Here is an 8,257-nt window from a genome sequence, read left to right on the forward strand (position 1 = left end):
CTATGGCCCAATAATGGCCATGCACGCACAAATACATTGTATGAAAACCAAGCCCCATGCAGCATGGGTCAGTCATTGATTTATTAAGAAAAAACACACACAACTATTGGTTGAGATGAAGAAATGGTATTAAATATTCTGCCTGTTGTCTCCTTACTTCTTTTGTGGAAAAGAAAACCTTAAATATCACTTCTTGGCCAAAATTCCTTCCCTGCAGGCAGAGGCCTGAACAACCTGGCCACGTCAGCGTCCGAGGAGTACTTTAAAGGAAGCCACAGTTTGGAATGTGCTATGGGAACGTCCAGCTCACTGGCCAGCCACCCCTGTGGCCAAGCTGCCGTGAAATACACCGAAGGTGTACTGATGTAAACATGTCATTTCTTGACACATGTTGGTTTTCTGTACTAGCTTTTACTGTTAGGATTAATATGCTTAACCCACACTCGTGAATCCATCCCCCCCTCTGCTAATTGGGGTAAGAAATGCTGAACCTAAGTATTCCTATCCTCTGGCCCAGTGGTTCTCGACCAGGGGCAATCTTGCCCCCCAGGGGACCTTTGCCCATGTCTGGAGACATTTTTGGCTGTCATGAGGTGTGTGTGTGTGCATGTGTGTGTGTGCGTGCGTGCGTGCGTGAGTGCGTGTGTGTGTGTGTGTGTGTGTGTGTGTCTGTGCGCGTGCGCACTATTGGCATCTAGTGGGTAGAGGCCAAGGATGTCACTGAACATGCTACTGTGCACAGGACAGTCCCTACAACAAATTATCCAGCCCCAAATGTCAGTAGTGCTGGGGTTGAGAATAGCGCCCTAGTTTCTTATAAAGATGCACAAACCTCTTATACATCACTTGGAAGGCCTTGAAGCTCTGCGATTATGATCCGCTCTGCTGTCTTGTATCTTCCAACATGCAGAGTGTTTAGGAGAACTATTTTTGGTAGCACAACGAATGCAGCCAACGTTGATCGTGCCCAGTAAACAACACACGCGTGTTTTATTTTCAGATTTGCTGCTGGAAACAATTCTCTTGCAAACACAAAATTTCGAGACTGCTTAACTACCAGGGGAAGTGTTTGGGGGAGAAAAACATCCTCGTTGGAGAAATTATGGAATTTTTAGCAGATTTACTGATTATCCATTAAGAGAGAGTGAAAGGTAAGTTTTTATGTATCTCTTTCTCCTCCAAAACCCCCCCACGATGGCAGGGAGGTCTGGGGCCCCCCATCAGGGGTGACTCACTTCTCTGGCTCCAGTCTCGGAGGGACTCGCTGTGTCTGAGAGTTCTGTTCCGACCATAACGTGTTTGCAAGAAGCTCTTAGCCCACAAACATGCAGAGGTTTCGTCAGTAGGAAAAGTACAAAGGAGTCCGATGTTTCCCTGCCTCACTCACAGGCCTTGTGAGGACAATGTACCCACTCCAGGCCTCAGCCCATAGTCTACGGTACCCACAGTCCGCCGGTCTGTCTTCTGCAGGACCTAGGCCAGAGCCTGTTGCTCCCTTGTGACATGTGGGGCTTTCCTACGCTCCCCACACAAACATCATTAAAGCTGCTAGAGACAAGATTATTCGTGACCTGTGTTACAGAAAGGCAAGGCAGCCATTGTCCAAACCCTTCGTGACAGGTGTGGGGCCACTGTAAAGGGGTTTTGCAGAGGGGGAGAGAAATTGGACTCAACTCTGAATACAAGGAAAAGTGGGGTGGGAAGAGGAAACATCAGGGTAGACAGGGGGACTCTGGCTAAACCGATGAACAGGATTCTTGCTGAAGGCAGGCCAGGCTGCCTGACATGCCCTGGGGCTGGGGGATGAGGAAGAGGACTGTGTGTGATGAGGATCAGATAGTGAGGATGGCTACGCTGACCCAGCAGGATTCTTTTTTTTAAAAAAAATATATTTTTATTGATTTCAGAGAGGCAGGGAGAGGGAGAGAGAGACAGAAACATCAATGATGATAGAGAATAATTGATCGGCTGCCTCCTGCATGCCCCACACTGGGAATGGAACCCACAACCCGGGCATGTGCCCTGACCAGGAATCGAACCTTGACCTCCTGGTTCATAGGTTGACGTTCAACCACTGACCCACACCAGTTGGGCAACACAGAGGAATTCTTACTCAAAGTGGACAATGCAGAGATGACCATGGAAGTTAAAAGTTGAGGCCTAGTTGAGAAAAAGCTCAGACAAGCCCGAGTAGAGTTTGCTCAGGGGGAGAAACTCCTCGTCAGCATCTGTGCTTATAAGCGGGTGTAGGTATTACCCTCCGGATCTAATCCCTGTTGGCATCTGCTGGGCCTGACCACTTCCCTTGACAGGTTGGTATGGGAGAAGGTTCTTTGCGAGTCCACAGAGAGACATACACCCACACCCTGCCTGTGGCCTGGCTTATACCTTTCATAGCTAATTCAGCTGAGCCAATGGCCAGGAATGCTCAAGGTTAAACTGTGAGGTCGTGAAGGTTGGCTATTGTAGCCTCTCTCCCCCCTCTCCCTGCTCCCTAGCTTGCTTTTCAGTTGAGCTTTCCACTTTTCTCGAGATAGTTCTCCTCTCACCAGAAAACTGACCTCTTCCAGCTTTTGCTCCCAGGAAGAATGTGATGTTGGTAATCTCTAAGACTGACTACTCTTCCTAAGAGTATTGACCTTTAAACAAACAGCCCAAATAAGAGTATCTAAGGGTAAAATTACGGGTGCTGTGTCGTAGTAGTGCACGGTGGGGTCCGATTGCCTGGGTACAAATGAGCATCAGTGAGAACTTGGGCCCCACTACTTAACGTGTGGGTATCTCATCCACTTCCTCGCTGGTGAAACGAGAGTGGTCACAGGATCTTCCTCACAGGCTGCTTGTGAGCACGTAGAGATCCTGCATGGAAAGAGCTCAGCAGAGTGCCTATAGCCTCGCTTGCTGCAGTTTATCCTCCATACATCCACCCAAATGAGTTTTCTAAAAACATCCAACGAGGATGTTTTTCTCCCCCAAACACTTCTGGTAGTTAAGCAGTCACGTCATTCTCTTAATGAAAACTCTTCAATATTAAAGTCCCAAAACCTTAGGTGTGTACTCACAGCTCTTCCTGAGTGGCCAGTCCTCTGTTTCACTCTCCAATCTCTCCTCCTACCTTGGGAAATTGCCTGAGGCAAGAATTAATTAGTCTTAGGTTTGCACTCCAGCCCTAGCGCCAGCATTCCTCGAATGTTTGTTTAGTGAATGAATGACTGCAATGCTCCTTTGATGCAAAACTTTAATTAAATTTATCTTTTCTAGACTCCAAAGGAAGAAAGCAATTGAATATTATAAACAAGTGATAAAAATAAAGGGAAATGCAAGCCCTCTGGCCAACTCTTCACACGTCAGGAAGCAGCTGAGCATCAACCTACATGATGCCTATTGTAAGTTAGGTAATTGCTCTGATCTAACTCTGTCAGAAGCATGTTTTGCTTATTTAAAATACTAGAGGCCCGGTGCATGACAATCATGCACTTGTGAGGGGGAGGGGGTTCCCCAGCCTGGCCTGTGCCCTCTCACAATGTGGGAGCCCCGCAATCGATCTCCCCAAAGATGTAGGCCCCGCCCACCCATCCGGGGCTCCTTGATGGATTGTCCCAAAGAGGTAGGCTGGAGCCGGGTGTCCCGCCCCTGGAGTCGCTGCGTGGACCCATTGCCTCCAGAGTCACCACGCGGAGCCGCTGGGACCCGCCTCTGTGCTGCGAGGAGCCTCGGGACCCCTGGCGTCGCCTTCCCGCTGCGCACGCAGCATCAAGTCCCCGTCCACCCACGTGCGCCCTCTGCCCACGCAGCCTCCTGGTGATGGATTGTTAAGGCAGGCGTGTGGGTGTGAGGGCGTGATGACCACATTGGCTTTTATTAGTATAGATGTCTTCAGCCTGGCCGAGTGGCTCAGTGTTTGAATCTCGACCTATGAACCAGGAGGTCATGGTTCGAGCATATGCCTCAGTTGTGGGCTCGATCCCCAGTGTGGGCTGTGCAGGAGGCAGCCGATCAATGATTCTCTCTCATCATTGATGTTTCTATCTCTCTCTCCCTCTTCCTTCCTCTCTGGACAAAAAAAAAAAGTCTTCCTTGTTGAAGTAAGCAACTGTTTCACATACTCTCAATTTTTTTTGCTACCTATTTACCTTCCCTCATTAGGAAAGTGTCTTCATTTGCTCGGGCTGCTCCAACAGAACACCATAGACTGGGTGGCTTAAGCAACAGAAATTTATTTCTCACAGTTTTGTAGGCTGGGAAGTCCAAGATCAAGGCACCAGCAGATTCAGTGCCAGGTGGGAGCCCAGTTCCTGGTTCATAGATTGTTATTTTCTCGTTGTGTTCTCACATGGTGGAAGAAAGGGGCTGCGAGCAATTGGGGGGTCTCTTTTATAAGTGCACTAATCCCATTCAGGAAGGCCCCACCCTCCCAATCTAATCACCTCCCAAAGGCACACCTCCTATCATCGCAGGTGTTAAGATTTCAACATAAGAATTTTAGGGAGAAACAAACATTCAGTCCATCACAGAAAGATACCTTTTAAAAGTCTTTTCCATCCCATTTCTCATTCTTTTGTAGGCAGAGCACCATGCTCAACCAAATTTCTCTCTTGTCAGTGCGTTCTATCTTTCTTCAAATTCTGTTTAAGACACTTTGTATAGGAATAGGCTTTTCACGAATAACCATGACACTAAGTAACACGTGACCTGAAGTAACAAATGGCTCTTCACATGGGTCCACCTTGGATTTTACTTATGGAATGTAGGACTTAGTGCCTCAGACCCGGCCCAGCGATCCGAAGGTACTTTCTGATTAAAGATAAAAACTTAAAGACTTAAAAATGAAATTGAAGTTAAACACTGAATTTAAAAATGTGGTCTCAAATCTCACTAGGAGGGGAAGTTGGGTCCGTCCACTCCTCTTGCTACTTGTTGGTTCTGTTATTACTGTTTTGCTCCCCTTCCTGGTAGGAGTTCCCATGGTTTCTCTGGAGTTTTTTTCCACTGGAATGTTGATATTATCACCCGTGGCTTATAGTGAAGGTTCGGTTCCTTCTTCACTGGTACTGGTACTAGTTCAGTTTGGTGGATTTATTCACATTGTAAGGGTGGTCTTCCAAGGTCACTGTTAAAGAACTCCTCAGAGGCCTCACGGGAGACAGGGCTATGCTCCAGGCTCTGCTACTGCCAGGACCAGAGTGGCTGGACCTTATCTTTTATGGCCTCAGTCCTTATTTGGCCCAGCAGGCCATTAGCTTATTCTGCAGATAGTGGCTACTCAAGGCCTGGAATGTTGCTGCCAAACCTGGGAACTGAGGAGAATGGAGAGTTGAATTGGAGGCTGCAAATAATGTTGGGACAGTAAGCCGGAGACAGGCCACAGCTGGAGAATGAGGTGGGGGTAGTCAGAGGTGTGCGTCTCACGGGGCAGTGCCTCCCAACCCTCTGAGGGTGGGTTACTGGTGTGCCAAACAGAGGCCTCTGAGCCCTTGGGCGGCTTTGTTTATTTATTCTAGTGGGCTATACAAGAAATATTGTTTCCTATAAGTACCTTGGGGCTTCAAAGGGGAAGAAGGTCATTTCGGGATGGTAAGAAGAGCAGCTGGCCTGCCCTATAGAGAGCTCCAAAGGTTATCTCTGATAATCTCTTATTATGGGCAAGGATCCTAATTTAAATTTTTCTAGGCAGTTAAGGGTGTGTGTGTTGCGGCGGGGGCAGGGGCACAGTACGCAGAAGCCTCTCTTGAGTCTGAAAGGTCTCAATTGCCTTGAGCCGTAAATAACCTACATACCTCAGAGGCGCATCTACAGTCATCACAAAAGATTTCTAAGATACAGGGTGTCCTCCAAAAATGTATAAACACTTTAACAGCTGATAGCTCAGTTTTGAAAATGAAATGTATTTTAATAGCCCTAGCCGGTTTGGCTCAGTGGATAGAGCGTCGGCCTGTGGACTGAAGGGTCCTGGGTTTGATTCTGGCCAAGGGCACATGCCCGAGTTGCGGGCTCGATCCCCAGTAGGGAGCGTGCAGGAGGCAGCAGATCGATGATTCTCTCTCATCGTTGATGTTTCTATCTCTCACTCCCTCACCCTTCCTCTCTGAAATCAATAAAAAAATATATTTTAAAAAAGAAATTTATTTTAATAAACACTGCCTTTATAATTATTCAAAGTGTGTGTATACATATTTTTGGGACACACTCTGGATTAAGGATCCAGAGTCACGAAGGAGCTCAAAGGACCCTTTTATGACACTCATTTTCTATTTCCAATGTGGGCATCTTGATCTCTCAGACTGGACAGGGGCCTTGTAATTCATTCTTCATTTCTTCAGAGCATCGGAAATGGTGTTCCATCAATGCAGGAAGGGGGAGGGAATGGATAAACAGGTTCTTTCTAGGTATTTACAGCATGTGCCTGGGTATTCAACAGAAGTGTTGGCTGTGCCCAGCCTAATAGCATTGAAAGAAATGGCCTAAGCTGTATGTTAGTAAGCACATGTTAAAGTGATGGAATTGTGAGAGGGTGTTAAATCCTAAATTTTGTTTCTAGTATATATACACTAGAGGCCCAGTGCATGAAATCGTGCACTGGTAGGGTCCCTAGTGGCTCAATGATGAGAGGTAACCATAGATTGGCTGCCTCTTCCACGCCCCATACTGGGATGAAGTCTGCAACCTGGGCACGTACCCTGATTGGGAATCAAACCATGACCTCTTGATTTATAGGTCAATGCTCAATCACTGAGTTACACCGGCCGGGCTTGTTTCTTCTTCTGATCGCAGTTTTGTGATGCACTTATTCAGAAATGAAATCTTCCTGTTTAATAGATCCTTTATAGCTCATCTCATCTCCACTTCGATTTGGTTTCAAGAACAAATCTTAACTTAATAAAGCTCTTAATTCTAGAGATTCCAGTACTAATCCAGACTATGAAAGAGGCTTTTGTGCTTTATGTTCCAAGCTACCTCTGACACAGAGAGGTCTTATTATTCTCCTTCTCTGATATTTGATTTAAATCTGCCTATTGAGAAACCATTTCAGTGGGAGAAAAAAACCGGAACTGCGGGTTTCATATTCTATTACATCAAGCCCGGGGTTCTGTATTGAATTGCTTATTTTGGGTGAAGTATGGTAGATGAACATTATGTGACTTCCCTCTCCCTGGGGTTCTTGTAAAAAAAGAAATGCCAAATATCTCAGTCAATGTAGAGGAAGACATTAAACAAAGGCTCTAGAGGGTGACTTTTCACCTCAAAATGCTTGTCTCAGCCAGAGACCTCCTCTCTATGGCAGGAGGTCCCTTAATCCAAAAAGTCAGGTAAGTGATATAGACAAAATTTGCATTTTAATTTTTAACTGAAACACATAAGTGTAATTATTTCCCCCCAATTTTAAATTTAGAAGCAGTCCTTTTTTCTTTTTTAATGTGTCCTCTGGCTGGTATTAGATGTCATCTTTCTCAAAATGCCTCACCCACAATTTCTAATTCTGGCTTCTGTAGATTAAGAATTTAGACACACGAGCGTTATTCCCTGACTTCACCCAGCCCTGCCCAACAGTGACCACAGTAATAGCTTGGGAAGCCCTCGCCGTTCAGTGGTTCTCGGTCAGCTCCTGGGTGGGCCGCATCAGTCTTTCCTACAGGAGCCAAGACTGACTCAGGCCCACAGAAATGTCTCGTGGGAGCAGTTCCTGTTTATTTGACTTGGGTGGAACCACAATGCACAGAACAGGTGCAGCCTAAAAGGTCTGGGAGAAGACAGGTCCACCGTGCAGGTGAATGTGGGCAGGAGCAGGATAAGAGGGCAGTGTCCGGAGGGCCTCCCTAGGGAGGCAGACAGCTCTTGCGGGGCAATGGCCTTCTGGGCTGTGCAGTCCTTCCAACACATCAGCCCAGGTGTGGGGGCTCGGCCCAGCTGCCCTCTCCCGGGCAGCACTGGGAGGATCCGGGGGCGTTCTAGGCTCACCCCCGCAATCCAGGGGAGATCCAGAACTCAGAGGCCATTCATGTGGAGAGAGGTCACCTCCTGGAGGAGGGGGCCAGAGGCACTGTCAGTGCAGTCAGAGTGCGGGATCAGGTCGGCGCCGGGGACACGGTTAGTGGCCGAGGGCGGCCCGAAGTCATCCCTTGCCTCGTGACCCCGGTCTGACCCTGCGTGCGCCCAACTGCACCGCCACTTTGGGGCGCCGCCGGGTCAAGAAGTGACTGCATTCTACCTGTCGCTTGGCCTCTGCTGCCCAGGCCCCGCCCCCGCCCCGCCCCCTAAG

At 47.8% G+C, this 8,257-nt stretch overlaps 1 long non-coding RNA gene across 1 annotated transcript; it reads left to right on the plus strand.

Moving 5' to 3' along the window:
• The first annotated feature begins 1,003 nt into the window (after positions 1-1,003).
• LOC106725932 lies at positions 1,004-4,837 on the plus strand. The gene is made up of 3 exons (XR_001361940.1): positions 1,004-1,151; positions 3,262-3,395; positions 4,565-4,837. It is a non-coding gene; the product is annotated as an uncharacterized LOC106725932 (long non-coding RNA).
• The last annotated feature ends 3,420 nt before the right edge of the window (positions 4,838-8,257 follow it).

This window comes from Myotis brandtii, unplaced genomic scaffold (assembly GCF_000412655.1).
Source record: "Myotis brandtii unplaced genomic scaffold, ASM41265v1 scaffold1993, whole genome shotgun sequence".
Taxonomy (NCBI): domain Eukaryota; kingdom Metazoa; phylum Chordata; class Mammalia; order Chiroptera; family Vespertilionidae; genus Myotis; species Myotis brandtii.